At 43.7% G+C, this 24692-nt stretch overlaps 1 pseudogene across 1 annotated transcript; it reads right to left on the bottom strand.

The window, feature by feature from the left end:
• Nucleotides 1–11190: 11190 nt before the first annotated feature.
• On the bottom strand, nt 11191–23584 carry LOC308258679 (beta-hexosaminidase subunit beta-like; annotated as a pseudogene). The gene is made up of 2 exons: nt 23500–23584; nt 11191–12681 (listed from the first exon to the last, which is right to left on the bottom strand). The product of its transcript is annotated as a beta-hexosaminidase subunit beta-like (transcript).
• Nucleotides 23585–24692: the final 1108 nt, after the last annotated feature.

Raw genomic sequence — 24692 nt, 5'->3', positions numbered from 1 at the left:
AGAGACAGGTTTGAAGCCAGCCGCGTGCTGGTTTAGGAGACCCTGTTTCCAAATAAAAATGTAAAAATAGGTCTGGGAGTGTAGCCTGGAGGTAGAAGGGCTTCCAGGAACCCCAGTACCACCAAAATAAATAAATAAATAAATTAATTAATTAATTAATCCTAGCATTCAGGAGGCTGAGACTGGAGGATCGCGGTTCATGGACAGCCTCAGCTACTTAGTGAGGCCCTCCATAACTTAGTGAGACCCTGTTTCAAACATAAAGAATAAAAAAAATAGGGCAGAGGATATAGCTCGGAGGTCAAATGCCCCTGGGTTCCATCTTCAAACCCGCAAAAAAAAAAAAAAAAAAAAAAAGCAGCTGATATCTCCATAGAGACACATGCCCCCCCCGCCAAAGAGACAAATACCATCAGTATTTATTTTTAAGAAATGGGACCAGGTGTGGTGGCGCACACTTGCAATCCCAGCATTCAGGAGGCTGAGACAGGAGGATCGTGGTTCACGGCCGGTCTCAGCTACTTAGTGAGGCCCTTTATAACGCAATGAGACCCTGTTTCAAAATAAAGAATAAAAAGTAGGGCTTGGGATATAGCTTGGAGTAGAATGTCCCTGTGTTCCATCCCCAGTACCAAATTAATTAATTAATTAATTAAATAAAATAGGGCTGAGGGTGTAGCTCAGAGGTAGAATGCTCCTGGGTTCCATCCCCAGTACTGAAAAAAAGAAGAAAGAACAAAACAAAGAAAGAAAGAGAGAGAGAGAGAAAGAAAGAAAGAAAGAAAGAAAGAAAGAAAGAAAGAAAGAAAGGAAAAGAAATGGGGAGCCCTGGGCAGATGGGGCTGGGTCTCCATGGGGAGTTGTCCATCTAGGGGCTGATAGGTATGGCTGCTCTACTATGCCCCGTGGTCCTGGAGTCTGTCCATCCTTTCCAGGGCTTTCCTCACAGGGTCTGGGTTATGTCACGCTCAGGAGAGCTGCCCTCTGGGAGAAGGTCACTTCTTGCCTCAGAACCTTCTAAGTTCAACATCAGCCTGTCACAGGGAGAAAACTGAGGCAAGAGGGCAGAACTCAGAGGAAGAAGTAACAAGAAGGATGACAGTGCTGGATGACCAGACTTTGTTCAGGGGTGAGAGCGAGCTTCAGCTCTTCCCCTCTCCTGGCTTCCAGAAGGCAGAGCAGAAAAGGAGGGGCATTGGTCCATCAGGGGTGAGTTCTGAGCAGCTCCGTCTCCCGAGGGCTGGCGGGGCCCCATGCCTGGACTGTCCTGCAGGCTCTGACCCTGTCCCTGTCTCGGAGGGGAGGTAGAGAAGATGATGGCCTCGGCCGGGCGTGGTGGCGCACGCTTGTAATCCCCGCGCTTGGGAGGCGGAGACAGGAGGATTGCACAGGTTCAAAGCCAGCTATGCTGGTGTAAGAGACCCTGTTTCAAAAATATAAAATAGGTCTGGGAGTGTAGCCCGGAGGTAGAAGGGCTTCCAGGAACCCCAGTACCACCAAAAAAAAAAAAAGAAAAAAAAGAAAAAAAAAGAAGATGACGGCCTCATCCCTGCCAGGCCTTCACTGAGTCTTCTCGGTCACCTGGTTCTTCAGCATCACGGAAGCGAGGAACTGCCCCACAACAGGGCAGCAGGAGGCCCTCAGCCAGCGGATGGTGATGGCGTAGGCTCGGGCAGACCAACTGGTGGACGCTGCGCTGGCGAGCACCGCATACCCGCCCAGCTCCCAGGCCCCCTTCTCCATCAAGGCATCGGCAGCCTTTGCTGAGGGCGTTTGCTGTGCATAGTTTGTTGTTGTTCTTTATTTTATTTTTATTTTGTTATGGCTTGGGGACTGAACCCAGGGGCATTATATCTTTGGGCTACACCTTCAGCTTTTTTAATATTTTGTTTGGAAACAACGTCTCACTAGGTTGCTAGAGTCTTTCTAGGTTGTGAGGCTGCTCCCCAACTTGCGATCCTCCTGGCTCAGGCTCCCAGGTACTGGGATTAAACATGTGGGCCTCCATGCCTGGTTTCTTTAAAAACTGTTTATTTAAAAACTGTTTACTGTGCACCTGCCTAGTGCCTGCCCTAGGTTGGTGCTGTGGCTGTGGCAGAGAACGGAAGCACACAGCCCTAAGCACACAGCCCTAAGCACACCACCAAGGGATTCCCCACCTAGGCCCCCAGGTTTTCTTTACCAACATTTTTTTTCTCTAAAGGATATCAAGTTCTGCAAGGTTTTTGCCTTTTGAACACACTACACTTCTTAAGCAATAACAAACAGATTTTCCCACATGTAAAACAAACAAACTCCTAAAAGTCTTCATAAAATCCATGGAGCTTTCCATGCCCAGGAGCTAGCCGGCTAACTAGGACAGAGCTTCCTTCCAAGGTGAAGCAAACCTGGACGGAGCCGCACAGTGTAGTGGTGAAGGATGCGATCTTGGGCTCCCCCCTGAGCATTGGCTTCCTTGCCTATAAAATTTGTTCAGCACTCTCGTCTTCTTAGTGCAGCTTTGGAGGTTTCATGAGTGAGGCCAGGTAAAGTGCCGAGCTCACCCTGCCTTAGAGGGCGGCTTCACAATCCGGAGGTAGGGGAAGCTGAGCCGAGCGTGGGGTGGGGGGCAGGTTAAGATGATCAGGCCAAGTCCCCATGGCCTGGAGAAAAGGAGGGCTCAGCTAAAGATGGGAGTCTCCATTTATGTGTCCCGGTCAGGCATCACCCATTGTGGGGCCACACCGTGTTCTGGGGCACAGGCCTTTACAGACCCCAGCATGATGCTGCTGATGCTCTAGTGCAAGTCCAGCGCCAAGCAGCTGGAATGATTGAATGCTTTAATGCACTCCCGAGGGAGTAGCTGAAGACCTTGGCCCCCATTGGAAGAGGAGGTGTGTACAAGTGCCTGTGGCATCATGGCTTTTAAATGAGCAGCCTCTCCTCACTGGGCAGGCCCCTTAGATAAGGTAACAGCAGGAATGCCCTGCACGCTGAAGGTACCATGGAGCTGAGAAGACTCCCAGGTGCAACCAGAGGGGAGAGGAGAAGCCCTCATACTCCCTGCACTCAAACCTTGTCCCTGGAATGGCAAGATGTCTAGAAATGCAGACATCTTCCTCCCTACACTCAAACCTTGGTCCTGGTTTCTCAGAATGCAGGTTTCTCAGGAGCCATGGGTTGCACTCCTGGAGCCATGGGGCCTGGGACAGAAGGCCCAATTGCACCTCCTGGAAGGGAAGGAATTACCTATAAGGGTCTCTCTTTCTGCCCTGTCCTACCATCTAGGTTGACAGTAGGGAAGAGCCTGCTTTCCTGGGCCCACACCTTTGCAAGGCTGCATAGCACCGAGATACCAGGGGAGGCAGATAAAGGCTTCCTGTGGCGAATCATCCCGCTACTGCAGACAACTGGGATACTCTGCAAATGTGGAACCACAGCAGCCCAGGATGGGATGAGCAGCGCCATATAACTGAGGACTTGTTGCACCAAGACAGTAATAATGTCCCCCCCCCCCCCACCGTTGGAGTATGCTATGGAAAAGTGGGTGGGGCTGATTAATGGGGAATGGGTAGAGCTTGTAAGCACAGCACCTTTTTGTATAGAACAGGTGAACCGGTCTGTGACCAGTCGAATTGCTGGATAGTTGCCCCAAGCACTGTTAGGTTTGTTTGTTTCAGGAGGTAGTACTACAATATAGAGCTATAGGTGGAAATCTTAGCCCAACATGTTGCAGAAGTATTAAATATGTCCTGACGGACTTTTTTCCTTTTAATGGACTAAACCACCCAGATGCAAAAGGTTTTGCAGAATAGAATGGCGTCAGATATGTTTACTGCTGCTCAGGGTGGAACGTGTGCTCTTCATGTAGAATGTTGTGTTTATATTCCAACCACCAGCAGCAGGTACAGCGAGCCTTGGTGGAGATGGATGCAGAGGTACCGGCTATTCAGGTCTTACGGGAGGACCCACTTATAGCCCGGTAGCATCCACTGGGCTCCTCCTGGATATGGGTATTAATGATCCTCACTGTGTGCCAGGAGGAACTATAGTTACCTGTTGCTCCCTTTATTGCCATTGAAGTCTTCGGACCCAAAGTAACGGTCTCTGGGTCAAGCAGCTCATACACATGGCATATAGTTATGTGCAATGACTGTGCAAAGTGTAACACGCATGCACACATCACGCTGATGTGAATGTAAACCATTTTGCCCAGAACCCTAAATAAGGGACGGGTCTGTGAGTAAAGTTGCAGTCTGCTGTTTGTTCTCTTTCAAATGGCACTTTGTGAACTTTCTTCATTGCTGGAAATCTCACTGCCTGCAATCACAGCTGGCCCCTGAACGGGCCCCTGGAAATACATAATGTGAGTTGCTACTGCCCAACCCCTGCACTCCTGGTACCAGAACGGCCAGCCCTACCTTCATCTGTCCTTGGCCAGAATCATCCCACATTAGCTTCAGAGACGGAGGCTGAGCGTTTAAAAGGCAAAGAGTAAAACCCTGTGCTACACATGCGTGTATACATGTGTGTGTCTCCCATGCTTGTCAGCACCTGAGCACAGAACTAGTTGAAGAAGTTGGTGGAGAGCTAAATTTAGCAGACAATTTAACTGAGAATTAGTGAATCCTAGGATAGGACAGTCCTAGGAAACGACATTTTAAAAAGTGTGTGTGTGTGTGTGTGTGTGTGTGTGTGTATAGGGAGGTGGAGGTGGTCTGTAGCCCCTGCTAAAAAGCTCCACCAATGATACACATAAGTGGTGGTTTAATTGGAACACAGTAAAAGAACTGAGGGGAGCCACCATCTCTCAATTCCTCTTCTAACTGGTGTCAACAGCTTTTCTAGGATAAGAATTCACTTAATAAGAATCAAGGGCTAAAAGCCGGGCAGGGTGGCGCATGCTTGTAATTACAAACCTTGCTTGGGAGGTGGAAACGGGAGGATGGCGCAGGTTCGAAGCCAGTCGCGCTGGCTTAAGAGACCCTGTTTCCAAATTTAAAAAAAAGTATAAAATATGTCTGGGAGTGTGGCCCGGAGGTAGAAGGGTTTCTAGGAACCCCAGTACCCCCCCAAAAAAAACCCCAAGGGCTATTTTCCTAGAGAAAAACAGCAACATAGAATTTTAGAATAATTGCAGTTCTGTGTTATGTTCTATTTGGCAGAGAAGAGGGAACCCAGATAAACTCACAGCATGCAGGCCAGCTGATAGAGAAGTCAGCATTTCTCTTAGTAAAGGATGCACATCTTTTACGATTAATTGCAAAGTGTCCTCCCAACAGCTAAGATTCCTTTAAATTCTGTGCCACCCCACCTGGCACATGGGGGTTCAGATCCACAGGCCTCCATGCCCCAGGTCAAGCTCCGACTGCCTGCACAGTGTTCAAGTTGTCTTTGCGTAGCATTTGCCAGACTGCAAGAGCCATAGGTCACAGGATGATTTCTTTTTTTTCTTTTTTGTGCTTTTACTGGTGCATTAAAGTCTCACATCATAATGTAAATCATGTTGACAATGACATACATGCACACGCTCTTCGTGTTCCCCCTTCCAATTTCCCTCCCTCCCAATACAGAATACTCAGATTGATGTTGGTATATATTCACATGTATACACACGGTCTATGTTAATATTTCTATTAATGAACCTAAATCTTCCTCTACTCCTACCCTTATATCTCCTCTCTGGTCTGCCTGAGGTTTCTCCTCATCATCTGGAGTCTCTCTTGTATTCCAATTACTGCCTATCTTGCACATATTAAGGAAAACATATGATCTTTTACTCACAGTGACTGGCTAACCTCACTTAACATAGTGCTCTTTAAGTTCTTCCATTTTCTTGCAAATGATGTAATTTTATTTTTCTTTATTTCTGAGTAAAATTCCATTCTGTTTACTTCCCATAATTTTGTAATCTATTCATCTGTTGATAGACAACTAACTAGGTTGGTTCCCTAGTTTGGCTATTGTGAATTGTGCTGCTATGAACGTGGGTATGCATATGTTACTGTAGTTCTCTGGTTTCAACCCATTTGGAAAGATACCCAGTAGTGGTATGGCCAGATTATATGGTGAATTTATTCCTAGTTTCCTAAGAACTCTCCACACTGATCTCCATAACATCTGAACTAATTTGCAATTCCACCAACAATGTAGAAGAGTGCCTATTTCTCCACAGCCTCACCAACATTTATTGTTATTTGACTTCTTTATGTTTGCCATTCTGAATGGTGTTAGATGGAATCTCAGTGTACTTTTGATTTGCATTGCTATGATGTTGACCATGTTTTGTGAAATGTCTATTCAACTCAGTTGCCCATTTCTTGATTGGGTTATCTATTTTTCTAGTGTAAAAAATTTTAAGTTCTCTGTATATTATAGATATTAGACTTCTGTCAGAGGGATAGCTGGTAAAGATCTCCCATTCTGTAGGCTTTCTCTTAGACTATTGATGATTTCCTTTGATGAACTGAAGCTTTTTAGTTTGATGCCATCCCACTTATTAATTCTTGTTTAATTTCCTGAGCTTTGGGTGTCTTGTTGAGGAAGTTTCTATCTGTGCCTATATGTTGAAGTGTTGAACCTGTGCCCTCCTCTAACAGCTTCATAGACTCTGGTCTGACTTCCAGGTCTTTGCTCCACCTTGAGTTGATTTCAGTGCAAAATGAGAGGTAGGATTTAGTTCTATTTTTCTACAAGTGGATAGCCAGTTTTTCCAGTACCATTTATTGAAAAGGCTGCCTTTCCCCCCAGGGTATGTATTTGGCCCCTTTGTTGAAGATTAATTGAATATAAGTGTGTGGGTTAGTTTCTGTATCTTCTATTCTGTTCCATCGGTCTGTGTGTCTGTTTTTGGGCAAATACCATACTGTTTTAATTACTATAGCTCTGTATTATAATTTGAAGTCAGGAATTGTGATGCCTCCTGCATGGTTCTGTGTGTGTGTGTGTGTGTGTGTGTGTGTGTGATACTGGGAATGGAACCCAGGAGCATTCTATCTCTGAGCTATACCCCCCAGCCCTATTTTTTAGTTTTTATTTTGAAACAGGGTCTTACTGAGTTGTAAAGGGCCTCACTAAGTAGCTGAAGCTGTCCACAAACCCGGATCCTCCTGTCTCAGCCTCCCAAGTGCTGGGATTACGAGCGTGCGCCACCCCACACCCGGCTTGCATGGTTCTTATTACTGAGAGTTGATTTGGCTATGTCACAGGATGATTTCTGCTGCCTCCATCATAGGAAAAGCCAGTAAGAACAACAAAATTAACAACAAAATCCAGGACTTGTGGTACATGCCTGTAATTGCAATACTTGAGAGGCTGAGACAGGAGGATCACAGGTTTGATCTCATCAATGTAGCGAGACCCTGTTCCAAAACAAAAAATAAAAAAGGGCTGGGGGTGTAGCTCTGAGGTAGAATACCCTTGGGTTCAATCCCGAGTAACACACACACACACACACACACACACACACACACTCACACTCACACTCACATACACACACTCACTCCTAGAAGAAAAAGGAGGGTCACTGCCAACCATAGAATGCAGAATACTGAATTATAAATGTGGAGAGGTTACTAGTTAGAAAAGTGTTGCTTTGGAACCAACATGGAAACCACTAGACTCACCAATGGATGCTCAATCTAGAGGAAAACTCCATTCAGAGTAGCATTTGCAGGGTTTTGAAATGTCTCCCCAGCAGTTGTTTATTAATTTCTTGGATAACAAAATAGTAACTACAGTTGCCCTTCCACCTCTACAGACTCAACCAACCAAAGTGAAAAATGCTCAAAAATGAAATTGCGTCTGTACTGAATATGGACACTTTTTTTCTTGCCATTATTCCCCAATCAATAAAATAATTTATATAGCATTTTATATTGTATTAGATATTATAAGTAATCTACACATAGTTTAAAGAATACAGAGGATGTACATAGGAATATATGTACATATTTTAATATAAGGGTGAGCATATGCAGATTTGGGTATTCTAGGGGATCCTGGAACCCATCCTCCATGAATACTAAGGGATGATAATGTATAAAACTATACAGCCAGTCATGGTGGCACATACCTATAACCCCAGTAATTTGGAGGCCAAGACAGGGCAATCGTAGATTGAGGCCAGCCTCAGCAATTCAGCAAGACCCTGAGCAACTTAGTGAGATCCTGTTTCAAAATTAAAAAATAAAAAGGGCTGGTGGCATAGTTCAGAGGTAGAATGCCACTGGGCTTGATCCTCAGTACAAAATAAAGTAAAACAAAATCAACTAAACTACATAGCGAAGAAATCAAACATCTTGGCCAAATAATCAAAAATTGGCATCACTACTGAGGGCAGATGGACATCACATCTGTGTAGACTTAAAGCCTTGGGAAAGATACTGTATCATTTATGTGATCAGAATATATAGCTTGAGTCTAATCAAGAGAAATACCACATGCACCCAAAGTAAGAAAAGTTATATATATATATTTGCAGTACTGGGGGTGGAACCCAGGGGCATTCTACCTCTGAGCTACACCTCCAGCCCTATTTTTTAGTCTTTTTAGTTTTGAAACCGGGTCTCACTGAGTTGCGAAGGGCCTTGCTAAGTAGCTGAGGCTGTCCATGAACCACAATCCTCTGGTCTCCACCTCCCGCATGTTGGGATTACAAGCGTGCGCCACCATGCCTGGCTCTATTTTTTTTTTTTTTTTTTTATGAAAGGCGAGAGGAGTAACTTTATTCTTCAAAAGTCTCCATGTCATAAAAGTGGAAAAAAAGTTATGGAAATGTTCAAGACTAAAGGAGACTACAGGGACATGACAGCTTTTTAAAAAATATACCTTTATTGGTGCATTGTAGTCACACAACATAATGTAGTTTGGAGTGATAGAGACACGTGCACATAGAACCTGGTAAGCTTCCTCTGGTTCCCTCCCACTCCCTCCCCTTCCCTGTAGATGACACTGAGATTGGCACTGATAATTTCATATATAACAACTTAATATAATACTGTTTGCACTTAGAGATCATTCTAAATTGAATTTTGTGCTGGTGGAGTACAAACTCTCAAGGACAATATTGGGCTGACACACAAATTGGAATACATATGATGTTGGAATATGAACCATAAATTTGAAAATAGTATTGCATTAATATAACTTTTTGGAATTAATAACTATACATAGTTCCATTAAGAATATTCTTATTTTAAGGAAACACATACTAAAATATTTAGGGTAAAAGGCCTTGATATGTGATTTGTCTTTTAAAAACTCATAAAAGAAAGCTGGGTGTGGTGGTGCATGCTTGTAATACCAGTACTTGGAAGGCTGAGACAAGAGGATTGCATAGGTTCAAAGCCAGCCTCAGCTACTTACTGAGGCTCTCAGCAACTCAGTGAGACCCTGTTTCCAAATAAAGAATAAAAAATAGGGCTGAGGGTATAGCTTAGCTTGGAGGTAGAATGCCCCTGGGTTCCATCCCCAGTACTGAAAAGAAAAAAAAAAAAAAAGAATGTCAAAGCAGAAGACTAGGGCTGTGTGCCACCCATGGATTGGACACACAGATGCTGGACCCATCTAATCCCAGAGATAAGAACAGAGGGACCACTGCAAAGCAACCCAGGGATGTGCTAGAGGCAGCTAAAAAATGAGTAAGAGTAATTGTCAATTTTTTTCAGAAAATTCACAACTTGGTAGATGTAATGTTGATTACTAGAAACAGGCCCTGGTTGGGAAAAAGAAAGCCCTGCACTTCTCATGCTGAGGACAGCCAAAAGAGCAGAAAGGGACTGTCCTCTGCCTAGCTCAGCGTAGGCGATATGTATTGGACCCTGTTCTTGCTTCCATAAATTATAATTGCTTCTATGGGGCCAACAGAAACACAATATAGTTGCTTCTTCCCAGCTTGACTATACTACCTAAAATCCATTTTTCTTTTTTGCACTGTTTGCTTTTTCTTATGCAGGCAGTCAAATCCAAACAGCTGGGGTCCAGGTGGGCTCCCTGGCTTGCTTTACAGTAACAGTGGGAGTATTTACAGCAAAGGCTAAGATCAAAAGCTTTCTCTCTCTCACACAGCTGGATGCAGTGGTGCACACCTGTAATCCCAGTACTTGGGAGGATGAGACAGGAGGATCACAGTTTCAAGGCCAGCCTTGGCAACTTAGAGTTTAAAATTTAAAAAAAGGGGGGGGCTGGGGATGTAGCTCAGAGGTAAAGCACCCCTGGTTTCATCTCTAGTTCCAAAAAAAAAAAAAGAAGAAAAAGAAAGGAATCTCTCTGTGTGTGTGTGTCTCTGTCTCTGTCTTGGTCTCTCTCTCTCTCTCTCCCCACCCTCAAGTGGGATAAAAGGTAGAGCCAGTTATTAAACGTTGACTAGCACACCATAAACCTGCCATTTGTAAGTCACTATGGCATTTTGAGTGCCTGAACAGGAAAATGTTTCTTCTTCTCCATGCAAGGAGTCAGTTTCCCTGTCTGCAGGACACGCTGCTTCTTGGGAAGCTGTAAATAAAATTACAAAACCACAAAACAAAAATCACCTCTGACTAGCAGCAATCTCAGACAATAGCCATCAAAAGTAGTCATCAAAAGCAATTATTTTAAAGAGAATTATAAATTTGAAATGGCATTTGTATATATACCCATAAGAGAGTAAACTTAAAATTTTAGTTTTAAGCCAGGTGTGGTGGCGCACGCTTGTAATCCCAGCATCCCAGAGGCTGAGACCGGAGGCTCGTGGTTTGCGGACAGCCTCAGCTACTTAGTGAGGCTCTCTGAAAATCATTGAGACTCTGTTTCAAAATAAGGAATAAAATTTTAGTATTATTGTCATTATATTTTATTCCTTGTGTTGTTATATATTCTTTTTTTAAAATTTTTTCAGTAGAAATCATTTTTATTTATTGGACAAACACATTACTGTTTCAGTACATTCAAAGAACTAGATGAGAGATGTCATTTGACAGCATAATGACACTAGCACCTGTTCTGGGTTGTATAATAAGAGCTGTTCTGGTTGTATAATAAGTGTACCCAAATCTATCCCCTTGGCAGTTGTTATTACACTGTGGAATATTTTGAATACTGTAAGGTTTCATTCCTTTTGTTTTTGAAGCTCCTCTCATAATAAGAATCTTCTGTGTGTGATGTAAAATAAGATTCAATCAATAAAAACATTCCAAAACCAGACTCATAACATTTAATTTAATGACCTCAAAATCAAGTTGGTTGTAGTACAGATTGCTGTGGTCTTTTCCCCTTTGGTTTCTGTTTTAGTTCATTTGTACATTTTGTTCTCATGTTTGCAGTATCTAGATAAAAAGGTAGACAGTTGACCATGCTGCAGCGGTGCCTTGTTAGTCTCTGGCAAGCATCAGCAATGTGGCTGACCTCTTTGGGACTCGAGCGTCTCTCACCAACAGCACTTGTGTGAAGCCATAACCTAGCAGTACGGTTAGTTGCATCCACATGTTCTCCTCACAGACAAGCTTCTCCACCAATCACAGTTATTTCTGTTTCTCAAACCCTTGAAAATCAAGAGGTTCTACTGCATAGTGTTTTATTCAATCTTTCCCTTAAGTAATCAGATCTAAGTATCAAGGAGCAGAAAGGATTACAGGTAAGCCAGATGTTTTAATGAGACTCATTTCTTCAGAATACCTTTTGTGTTTTGAAATGAAACACACTTCAACTACTGTGCCTGGTTGGAGCTTTGCTTTATTATCAAAGACCTCTTGCTAGATGACGGATCTCTTGTTTAGGGATGTAATAATATTCAAAAGAATTTCAATATAGAAATAGTATTTTTTATAATTTTTGCCAAATTCTTTTTCTTCATGAAAACTTGGATCTGGATTTGATGCTCAACAGTCAAATTCTACTTCCTCTCCTCCCCAATGAATGAAAAGATCTGGAAACACTTCACTAACTTCTTTGAGAAATGTAGTAAGGACACACATGTTGTCTTTAGAATAGGGTTGATAGGCCCCACACTTTCTCTCTAATTTAGTCTGTTGTGACATGGAATCAGGACATCTTTCCAGTCTTTCCCCAACACTGCATATGTCCGGGGTATCAAATTCTGGTATGATTCGAATCCCTTGTAATCGGGCATATTCAATCACCGGACTGACATCATTTGGTGAATAAACATGAGACAAAGTATGGCTTCCTTTATTGCTTAACTCACGAAAAGTGGTGCCCTGATAGGAGAAAGACTGGTCATCGACTATGTGCCAGTGGAGAACGTTAAACTTATTAAAAGCCATGGCATCCAGAGTTTTAAGAATAGTCTTAACTGGCAAGTAGTTTCTGGATGTACCAATTAAATTTCTCTACATGGAAACCTTGGAGAACTCACAATGCTGGATTCATTGATGGTGAAAGCTCCATAGAAATCTAACTGGCTGAGGGTCTCGAATCTTCCTAATGCTCCAAAATCTCTGTTGGCCTTGAGGACAGCTACAGGTAAAGTATAGGACTCATCTGAAGACACACTGGGGAAAGCATCTGGCTCAAGGACAATTGAGACGAGAAGTTTCTGTAACTCTATTCCAGGCTGAAATTTAACAGGGTCATAACGCCTCTTGTAGAAACCAAAAATATACTCATAACATCGCCAAAAGGCCTCCTGCAGCAGGGAGCAGGAGAGGCCTGCTGTAGCTTGTGAAGAAGTCCTGGGGGGGGGCAGTCCTCGGTGCGGGCGCCGCTCTGTAAAAAGTTTTTAGATGTTTAGCAATGACTGTTACACACACACACACACACACACACACACACACACACACACACACTTTTTATGCATTTTTAAACTTTTATTTTTATGTAGATTATATTGAAAATGGCATACATTCACACAGTGCTTGGTGCCCCCCTCCCCACTTCTTTTCCCACCTCCCAACAATGAGTGTCCAGGTTGATGAGGCTACATTCATACTTTTATACATATTTGGATGTAGCTCCTCCATTAATCAACCTCAGCCTTCTTCCTCTCCTACCCTTCCATTTCAGTTTTGATGAGGTTTCCTCTCCATTATCTGGAGTCGCTCTGGTATCCCTAATACTCCCTAGCTTGAGCATATTAGAGAAAATATATGTTCCTTCTCTTTCTGTGCTTGGTAATTTCACTTAACATAATGTTCTCCAGATCTTTCCATCTTGGGAATGACATAATTTTGTTCTTTATTTGTAATCCATTAATCTGTTTTTGGAGACATAGGTTGGTTCCATATTTTCACTATTACGAATTGATGCACACACCTTAAACAGAATCTATTAGTTTAAGAACACCTCAAACACAACCAGGAAAAGTCCCAAAGTTCTTTTGTTTCTTCTGTAAAAGCTAGTGGGTTTGGGTGTGGCTTCCTCCACATCCAACCAGTTGTGCTGGTGACCATGCTGAGAACGTTCAGGTCTCTCAGAAGTGTGCAGGCTACTATGCTTAAGTGTGCACAAAAGCTATCAAAGCAGAAGTCCAGAACATCCTACAAGGTCATTTTTCACCAGGGGAGATGGTACCACCTGGAATCCCAGTAGCTATCAGGGCTGGGGCTGGAAGATCATACATTCAAACCCAACTTGAGCAATCCTCGAGAACGTGGGACAATTGGTTGGGTGAAGAGGGTACTCGGATTGGAGCCTGCCAAGGGGTGAGGCCGGTGACAGACACAGCAAAGCTGGGATTGGAGCCTGCCGTGAGGTAAGGCCGGTGCTGGGGCCTTCAAGACCAGGATCAGGGCCTGCCGAGGGGTTAGGCCAGTGCCGGGACCAGCAAGGCCAGGATCGGAGCTTACCGTGAGGCAAGGCCGGTGCTGGGGCCTCTGAGGCCGGGATCAGAGCCTGCCAAGGGGCTAGGCTGGTGCCGGGGCCAGCAGCCGGCAACGGAGCCTGCCGTGAGGCAAGGCCGATACTGGGGCCTCAGAGGCCAGGATTGGAGCCTGCCAAGGGGTTAGGCCAATGCCAGGGCCAGCGGCCAGCATCGGAGCCTGCCGCGAGGCAAGGCCGCTACTAGGGCCTCCGAGGCCGGGATAAGAGCCTGCCGAGGGGTTAGGCCGATGCTGGGGCCAGTGAGGCCGGGATCGGAGCCTGCCCTGAGGCAAGGCCGCTACTGGGGCCTCTGAGCCCGGGATTGGAGCCTGCCAAGGGCTTAAGCCGATGCCAGGGCCAGCGGCCAGCATTGGAGCCTGCCGTGAGGCAAGGCCGCTACTGGGGCCTCAGAGGCCGGAATCAGAGTCTGCCGAGGGGTTAGGCCGATGATGGGGCCAGCAAGGCCAGGATTGGTGCCTGCCGTGAGGCAAGGCTGGAGCTGGGGCCTCCGAGGCAGGGATCAGAGCCTGCCGAGGGGTTAGGCCGGTGCCGGGGCCAGCAGCCGACATCGGAGCCTTCTGTGAGGCAAGGCCACTACTGAGGCCTCCGAGGTCGGTATTGGAGCCTGCCTTGAGGCTAGGCCAGTGCTGGGGCCAGCAAGGCCGGGATTGGAGCCACCTGAGGGGTTAGGCCGGTGTCGGGGCCAGTGAGACCAGAATCGGAGCCTCCCATGAGGCAAGGCCACTGCTTGAGCCAGCAAGGTCTGGATCAGTCCACTGGGTAGCCAGGCCACTACTGGTGTTCAAGAGTGGGATAGGTACTTGCAACGCGGCATGCACAGAGAAATATCGCATAAAATAAAACCAGATGCTTCCCCTAAGCAGCAAATACTAGGAGGAAAGGGGCAACAGGAAGAGGTTGAGCTATAGAAAGGGCCCTATAGTGAAGCAACTAAGGTGACCAATCAGAGGGTATGGAATAGGGGAGGATGGAGCCTCTTTAAAACGCAGGAGGTACATAAACAAATATATCAAAGTTAATCACCAAACAAGCATGGGATCGAGGGAGGGGGAGGGAATGGGATGGGGACTGGATGAGGGCTAATTGGATGATGTGTGCTTGTATATCCTCTCAAGTCTTGTATTCCAATGTGATATATGATTACAATGCACCAATAAAAATAAATAAATAAACATGAAAAAAAAGAAAAGAAAAAAAAAGATAATTTTGTTCCATGAAAAGACCATATGAACTGAGAACCTTGCCCTTTCCGCTGAGGGGTGTTTGGGTCCTCCTTCAGTGGCTGTAATATCTCCTGTGATATCTTTTGTGATTGCAATAGCAGATCATGCAGCCCCAGTAAGCCTGGGTGAGAAACTCCTCTGGGCTGCTTAGAGGCTGTCGTCTGTGTGCTTCAGAAGGCTGGCCTGATCTCAAAGTCCAATACAGATAAACCCCCATTATCTGAGGCACAGAGCTCAGCCATGATTCTGACATGAGGGATCAGAATTCCTGGAGAGGAAACTGATCATCTGAACCAAGAAGGAAGTGCAGTTTTCCTGGACCCGACCAGGTCCCTGCCAGCGCTGAACACATAAGACTTTTCCTTGTACTGTGGGCCTGAGGAAACAGCCGAAGCCATGTGGCTGCCTGAGCATGGGCCTTTCTTGATCAAAAAGCTAACTGAGCAGGGAGAAAAATGTCTGGAATGATTCTGACCATGAAAGGGATCCTGCAGGAACACACACCTTCAGACAGGTCTAGGATCTGGACAACCCAAACAGAAAGAACACATCCCGGGTTTTCTTAGTGGAAAGCCGCCACCGTGTGGCATTGAGCACATCAGGGGCTCTAGCAAACGCCCCTCTCATCTCTCCCTCCCCACCCCGTTTTGCCCAGAGTAAGGATTCTGTCCTTGACTTAGGGAGGGCCATAACCATCAAGCGGTCTCTCTCTCTTTTTTTTTTTTTTTTTGGTGGTACTGGGGGTAGAACCCAGGGGCCTTCTACCTCCGGGGTATACTCCCAGACCTATTTTATATTTTATTTGGAAACAGGGTCTCACTAAGTTGCTGAGAGCCTCACTAAGTAGCTGAGGCTGGCTTTGAACCTGTGCGATCCTCCTGTCTCAGCCTCCCAAGCGTGGGGATTACAAGCGTGCGCCACCACGCCCGGCAAGAGGTCTCATTTTATTTACACACTAGGCACGAAAAAACTTGGGAGAAGCCCCAAGTTGGGGGAGACGAGGATGTTATCAGAATCTCCCGCAGAGCTTCCCAAACTGCAAGAATCTCCTCCGGGCCGGGCGTGGTGGCGCACACTTGTCATCCCTGCGCTTGGGAGGCTGAGACAGGAGGATCGCGCAGGTTCAAAGCCAGCCTCAGCTACTTAGTGAAGCTTTCAGCAACTTAGTGAGACCCTGTTTCCAAATAAAATATAAAAAAGGTCTGGGAGTATAGCCCGGAGGTAGAAAGCCTCTGGGTTCCACCCCCAATACCACCAAAAAAAAAAAAAAAAAAAAAAAGAAAAGAAAAAAGAAACTCCTCCGGTGTTGACAAATTCTGCATTTAAAGTAAAATGCTTTCATTTTAGCAGGTAGTTGATCTGCATAGCTGCAAATATGAGCACTGAAATGCCCTGGCAGCCACAGGATATCTTTACAGTGCTTTCTACATAATAAAAAAATTAGCTAAAGAAAAAATCTCCAATCTTTGAATTCTCCAAGAACTCTTGAAATATGTGTGTTTATATATATAGATGTAGATATACTTATAGAATAAGGACCAAATGTGAATTAAAAGAGAGAAGAGGGAGTGTCACCTATAACAGCTGCATGCTCTACCAATGCAGACACTTCATCTCGAAAACCATGGGGAGAGAATGGGTATGACACGTGCAAAATAATATTCCGACAATTTTTAATAATCTTATCGGTGATAGAAGTATGAATATTGATATTCTGTACCATCATATTTTTGAAATAGAATAAACAAGATTGTATAACATTCTAATTCTGTCATTCCCTGTGACCTGAGAGCCAGGATTCTCAGTTGTAGAGAAAAGGGGACACCGGTAGAAAATAGAAGGGATTAAATAAAACTGAGGAGATTTGAATTTGAACTGAAAATAGAAGTGTGAATTCATGTGATAGTTTACATCAAAACAAGAATTCACACACACACACACACACACACACACACACACACACTTCCTATCTCTATTGTCCTTTGGGGGAAATGACAATAATAATCTAGGAGCGATTATTCACCCAGAAGCAAGAGCATCCTCAGCAGCTAGTTTGTGGTCTTGAAATAGTTTTTCATTAAAAGAAACCAGGACTTTTTAGAGAAAGGAAGGATTCTAAAACTGGGCAGGAAGTTTATAAATTGAGTCTGAGGCATTCTTTGCCAGATAGCAAAGAAGTTTTCCAAGTACAGGTTCATGTCAATGACCGAGAAACTAACCTGAAGAAGTTTCCACTGGTCAAAAAGGGACAGTTTGAGGAGAAATGCAAGTTCAAGGCCAGCCTGTACAATTTAATGGAACATTTTTATCAAAATAAAAATAAAGCTGTGTATGTTGGTTGGTGGTGCATGCTTGTAATCCCAGACTTTGAGAGGCTGAGACAGGAGGATTACAGGTTCTAAGGTAGCCTCAGCAATTTAGTAAGGCCCTCCACAACTTAGTGAGACCATGTTTCAAAAGAAAAAATAAAACAAAGCTGAGGGTGTACCTGGGAGATATAATGACTCTGGGTTAAATCCTGAGCAACGCACATACACACACACACACACACACACACACACACACACAAATAAAATGAAAAGAACTGGGATGTAACTCAGTGTTATAGCATACCTAGGTTCAATCCCCAATAACATACACACAGAAGGAGGAGGAAGAGGAGGAGGAGGAGGAGGAGGAGGAGGAGGAGGAGATAGGTAGCTGTTTCAGGTTCTGGATAGTCATATCCACAAGAAGACAAATGTAGCATTTCATGGGCCAAGTAACACCCCTGTATGCCAGAAAGCATCCCTGAGATGTTTTTGATAGAGGGCAATATGGATTTCTGGAACTTGCTATTCCTTCTCTGGAGATTCTGGGAGCCAGCTTCAGAGTGTGAGCCTGAGGGTTCTAGTTGCCCAGGCCACAGAATGCCCTTGGAAGTGGCCACCTTTCAGATTCTCTGATGTGAAATGTTGCATCACAGTTTAAAACACTGCTGTCTTAGGTCTGGCAGTGAGAGAACTGTTATGGCTATTTCATCTTCTCGGGTAAAAATGTCTGGATTACATTTTACCGCTCTCAGTTTCCAGCCAAAGTGTATGAAGACCTATTATCTGATATGGCATAAATGATGCCCCCGAAAGACACATCTCCTCTCCATGTTGCCTTTGCATGAGTGTGTATGTAGGGGGGAGCTGAGGTTTGAACCAGAGGAGTTCTACCACTGTGTTACACCCCTAGCCTTATTTTATTCATATATATATATATATATATATATATATATATATATATATATATATATATATATATATTGGTGGTATTGGGGTTCCTGGAAGCCCTTCTTCTACCTCTGGGCTACACTCCCAGACCTATTTTATACGTTTTTATATTTGGAAACAGGGTCTCTTAAGGCAGCATGGCTGGCTTTGAACCTGCGTGATCCTTCTGTCTGCACCTCCCAAGTGCGGAGATTACAAGCGTGCGCCACCACGCCTGGCTATTCTTTAATATTGAACAGGTGCTAGCCAAGTTCCTGAGTTGGTCTCCACCTGCAATCCCCTGGACTCAGCCTCTCAAGTGCTGGGATTACAGGTGTGCTCCACTGGGCGGGGCTTCGTGTTGCTTACTTGACTCCAAGTGTTTTATCTCCTAAGATCCCTGGCTGTAAGTAGACATGCCAGAGAAGAATTGTGTGCATGGAAAGAAGCTAGAGACTAAGAAAGGCCCCATGGGCTGCCTGGGCCCGGGAGAGCAAGAAGTTAAACAAAGGGGGGCGCCCGCCCACGCCCAGAGCTGGGCCAGGAGCTTGCTGGCCTCCAGAGCCACTGAACTCCTCAGCAACAGAGATCGAGCATTCTCCTGACTTAGATTCTCCTGACTTAAAATCTCAAGCAGGCAGAAAAGAAGGAGCCCTCAGCTCCAACTTCCTTTCAAAGCCCAAAGGCCAGAATGCCCACTAGATGAAGCCCTCCGTCCTTCCCACCAACCCCTGCTCACCTGAACAGAGATACCCTCCTCTGAAAATAAAACTACTGTGAAAATAAAACTACTGCTGAAAATAAAAACTACTGTGAGGCTACTTCAAAATCCCACAAACCAGCTGGGGGCAGTGGCACACACGTGCAATCCCAGGTACTCAGGAGGCTGAGGCAGGAGGATCTCAAGTTCAATACCAGCCTGGGCAACTTAGCGAGACCTTGACTGAAAATAAAAATGGCTGGTGGCAGAGCCCTTGCCTAGCAAGTGGGAGGCCCTGGGTCACTCCTCAGTCACACACACACACACACACACACACACACACACACACACACACTCCAACAACCTAGAAAAGTAACAGTTGCAAGTAACTTTCTAAGAGATTTGGGGGCAGTTTTTATTGGAACTTAATTTACCCGGTTTTCTCTAAATCGAAATGTAGCAGGGGACAGTCAAGAGTGGGAAGGCCACAGCCCGGTTTCCCTCGGGCTTGGGAGCCTGATTGGAGCTCCTTAACTCCAAATTCATTTCTTCCAAAGGATAAATAGAGCATTTGGATCGTGTGTGTGTGTGTGTGTGTGTGTGTGTGTGTGTGTGTGTGTGTGTGACTGGAGATTGAACCCAGGGGCATTCTTCCTTCACCACTCCTTTTCAATATAGTACTTGAGACTCTAGTCAGAGCAATAAGACAATAGAAGGAAAGCAAAGGAACACAAATAGCTTTATTTGCAGATGACATCATCCTCTACTTACAAGTCCCCAAATCTCAACCAAAAGGCTCTATAACTGATTAACAAATTCAGCAAATATGTGGATACAAAATCAACATAAAAGTCATTAGCTTCTCTATATACCAACTATGAATCCACTATAAAAGAAATCTAGGAAATAATTCCATTCACAATAACCTCAAAAGCAATTAAATTCCTAGGAATAAATCTGACCAAGGAGGTAAAAGATCTCTACAATGAAAACTATAAAACACCAAAGAAAGAAATTGAGGAAGATTTTAGAAGATGGAAGGATCTTCCATGCTCTTGAATAGGTAGAATAAATATAATTAAAATGGTCATTCTAGCTGGGTATGGTGGTGCACACTTGTAATCCCAGAACTTGGGGGGCTGAGAAAGGAGGATCTTAGGTTTGTGGCCAGCCTCAGCTAGTGAGGCCCTCCACAACTTAGCAAGACTCTGTTTCAAAATAAAGAATAAAAAAATAGGAGTGGGGTGTAACTCAGGGGTAGAATACCCCCGGATTCAATTCCTAGTACTGTAAAAAAAAAAAAAAAAAAGTCATTCTACCAAAAATGCTCTACAGGTCTTATGTAATCCCTGTTAAAATACCATGGTTGCCAGCTGTGGTGGTGCACACTTGTAATCCCAGTACTTGGGAGGCTGAGACAGGAGGATCATGCAGGTTCAAAGCCAGCCTCAGCTACTTAATGAGGCTCTCAGCAACTTAGTAAGACCCTGTTTCCAAATAAAACTAAATAAAATACAAAATAGGCCTGGGAGTATAGCCCAAAGGTAGAAAGCCTCTGGGTTCCATCCCCAGCACTACAAAAATAAATAAATAAATAAATAAAAAATACTATGGTCATTATTCACAGAAATAGAAAAATCACTCCTATATAATTCATATGAAGTAACAAAAGACTCAAAATAGCCAAAACAGTTCTCAGAAATAAGAACCATGCAGGAAGCTTTATAATACCTGACTTAAAACTATACTACAGAGCCATAGCAATAAAACCCAACATGGTATTAGCACAAAAATAGACACGGACCAATGGAACAGAAGAGAAGATTCAGAAATAAATTCACACACTTACAACAAATTGATTTTGGGCAAAGGTGCCCACAATATATGATGGAAAAAAGACATCCTGAGAACTGGGCATGGTGGTGCACGCTTGTAATCCCCGCGCTTGGGAGGCTGAGACAGGAGGATCACACGGGTTCGAAGCCAGCCTCAGCTACTTAGTGAGGCTCAGCAACTTAGTGAGACCCTGTTTCCAAATAAAGTATAAAATAGGTCTGGGAGTATAACCTGGAGGTAGAAAGCCTCTGGGTTCCACCCAGTAACACACACACACACACACACACACACACACACACACACACACACACGACATCCTGGAAGGAAGTTGTTGAAAGACAAATGGTGTTGGCAAAACTGGTTATTCATATGTAGAAAAATTAAAATAAATTCCACTTTCTCATCCTAAACAAGAGTCAACTCAAGATAAATAAAAAACCTGGAAATTAGCACAGGGACTTTACATTACTAGACGAGGGCATAGGATCAAGGCTCCAACATATAGGCACTGGTAAAAACTTTCTCAATAAGACCCCAGAGGCACAGGAAATTCAAATGAGGATTAATAAGTATGATTGCATTAAATTGAGGAGCTTCCATGGAGCAAAGGGAACTATCAAGAGCCTTAATTGCAAGCCTACAGAATGGGAGATCTTTGGCCAGCTACTCCTTCAATAGAGGACTATTATCTAGAATGTACAAAAACTCAAAAAACTGCTAAAAAACAAATAATCCAAGAAAAATGGGCAAGTGAACTAAATAGACACTTCACAAAAGAAGAAATACTAATGGCCAATAAATATATGAAAAAATGCTCAACATCATTGGCAATCAGAGAGAAGCAAATCAAAACTACTCTGAGGTTTCACCTAACCCCAGTTAGAATGGCAATCATTACAAGATTAAATTATAATACATGTGGGGAAGTAGGAACTCTGATACATTGTTGATGGGAGTGTAAATTAGTGCAGCCACTTTGGAGATCAATGAGGAAGGTCCTCAGAAGAATAGAAATAAACCTACCATATGACCCGGCTATACCACGTTTGGATATCTACCCAAAGAAATTGAAACCAGACTACCATAGTAAGGCATGCACATCTATGTTTATTTATTTTTACTTATTTATTTTTATTGGTACACTGTATTCATACATCATATTGGGATAAAAAAAAACTTTTGTAGACATACATGCACACATCACCCAGTTAGCCCCTACCCGATCCCTACCCCTTTCCCTCCCCATCCCTCCTTCCCATGCTTGGCTTAGTGGTTGACATCTAGTATTATAGCAATTTATCCAAAATTAACAATGATAATCTCACATAACAGTTTCATTTGTCTGATACCAAGCTTTTGATGACGTAAAGATAACATTTCAATATTTCTTTTTGCTTTCTTTCTTACCAGAGAATATTTTTTTCTTTTCTTTTTTTTTAGGTGAAACTATCATACATTTATTTATTTATTTTTCAGAAAAAATCTATCCTAATATGAAATATGGACTCTAGATACCCAAAACGATCTCAAAAAAGAACAAAGCTAGAAGATGTATATTTTCTGATTTCAAACCTTATAAAGCTACTATAACTGAAACAGTGTAGTACTGTTATACACATCTATGTTTAAAGCAGCACAATTCATAATAGCTAAATTATGGAACCAGCCTAGGTATCCATCAACAGATGAATGAATTACAGTTATGGGATATACACATGATGGAATTCTACTCAGCCATAAAGAAGAACAAAGTTATTGTACAATTATAGAGTAGGGACTTGTAGTCAATCTTGCTTCCCTACTGGCTCCCTGTCTGAGTCTTAGAAGTTTGGGGTGGAAAATCAGAAGAACCTCTGACCTCAGGATCCTTTGAGGACCTTTAAGGGGTGGAATGGAAATGTCAGTGCACTGAGCTCTTTCCTAGACAGCAAACCCGTCTCCCTTACCTTGTAAGCTAATTCTTTGCTCTTATAAAATCTCTTTGAACAAAGGGTGGGGAACTTGGACCAAAGGCTGAGGTAAAGGCAAACCAATTAGGGTTGCTATTCCCACCTCCCAAAGAGGAAATGTAGATAAAAGAGCTAGCTATTTCCCTTGCTCACCAGTGCAGCAGTAGACATTCACTGTTATAAAAGGATGTAATGGATTTTCCTGGTCCTGGTCTTAGCTTTGAGATGATGGCAAAATACTCTGCTTTGGCCTGGCACAGTGATGCACTCCTATAATTCCCAGAACTAGGGAGACTGAGACAGGAGGATCCAAGATTCAAGAACAGCCTCAGTAACTTAGTAAGGCCCTCTCAAGCCAGAAAGTTGCTAATGAAAGTATCAGAGAAGAAGGGCTGAAGAAACGGTGGCAGTCACAGTTATTATGGAAGATGGCATGGTGTTTATTCCCTCTGGCTTTCCAATTGTGCCCAAGTCCCTGCTTTATGTGTAGGAAATACTTGCCAAATATCTAATATTAGTGAATGACAGTCAAAAGAGTTAATACACGTTATGAACCGGGTGAGAGAAATTGATGTTTCCACAAAACTCTCTCCCTAGATGGCCCAAGGAACAAAATATTTACAACTGAATAATGGAGTCATAAGATCAACACTTAGGGCTTGTCTGTTTCTGTTTAAGAGTTGTGGCAAAGTATACAGAACAAAAGTTACCATTTGACCCATTCAAGTGTACAGTTGGGAGGCATTAAGTGGACTCACTGCCGCGCAGCCATCGTCTCGAGTGCTTGTCCTTCTCAAACACGGGTGCTCTTTGGGTGATGTGTAGGAGGTGAAAATGGCACATGGCGCATAAGCTCATCAGAGCATCCTGTATCTTGCTTCTTTCCAGAGATAAAACACCCTTACCTTTTTGTTTTCTTTTTTAACTTCTTCTCAAAGCTCTGTACATTTGAATTTGTGTGATTATAGGGTAGGGACTGCAGTCAGACTTCCGTCCCTACTGGCTCCCTGTCTGACCTTGGGTAGATTGCTTACCTTCTCTGTACCTCCGTTTTCACGTTTTTAAAAGTAGGGGCCATACAAATAACATTTACCTCTGAGGGTTGTTGGGTGGGATGCTTAAGTATTTGTATATACCCCATGCCTGACACAAGGGGTGATATAAATATTCTATTATTTTTATTATGAGAGATAATATCTTCCAAGTCTGTTTCCTGATGGATTGAATGAGTTGTTAAGGGTACCATATTGTCTGTCATTAAAGTACCAGTATTGGGAAGAGGTGTCAAAATGTATTAATGTACCAGTATTGGGAAGAGGTGTCAAAATGTATTAATATACCAGTATTGGGAAAGATTTCCAATTTTAAAAATGTATCTTTGGTAGTAAATAAAGTCAGGGGCTTCAGGGAAAAGGGCCTTTTTACATGTCTAAAGAGAGGCAAAGTTCCTCAGGAAAAAGGGCCTTTTTACATTCCTAAATCCCAGATCCTGGATAAACAACTTAACACATCTTGGGAGTGTAACAAAAGGTGTGGGGGTCTGTGCCTGAGACAGGGCTGCCCCCCTCTGCCTAGGAGGGGGCGGATCTGGCTGGGGTGGAGATGAGCAGGAGACCTGGGCTAGAGATAGGGCAGCACATCTACATATCAAAGGACCTGATGAGGACTTGGTGGGATAAGAACACTCAGCATGCAGGGATTTTTGGTGAATTTGCTTGAACTGCCTCCCCCTCCATGCCATTTCTGAATGGCATGGGGTTTGAACTGTCTTCTGTATTTCTATCTTTCTAATAAACTTCTTTAAATCTTTAGCAAAAGTCTGGGCTAATGTGTATTTATCCTTAGCTCAGGACAAGAACCCATGGGTTTTTCTGGTTTGGGTTTTTTTTTGTGTGTGTTTTGAGGGAAATTGTGTCTGGAACCCTAACAGGGGGCCTTGGGGACAGTTTCC

The sequence above is a fragment of the Muscardinus avellanarius genome, assembly GCF_963383645.1.
Source record: "Muscardinus avellanarius genome assembly, chromosome: 2".
In the NCBI taxonomy this organism is placed as follows: Eukaryota; Metazoa; Chordata; class Mammalia; order Rodentia; family Gliridae; genus Muscardinus; species Muscardinus avellanarius.
This window is presented reverse-complemented; position numbering and strand designations above follow the sequence as displayed.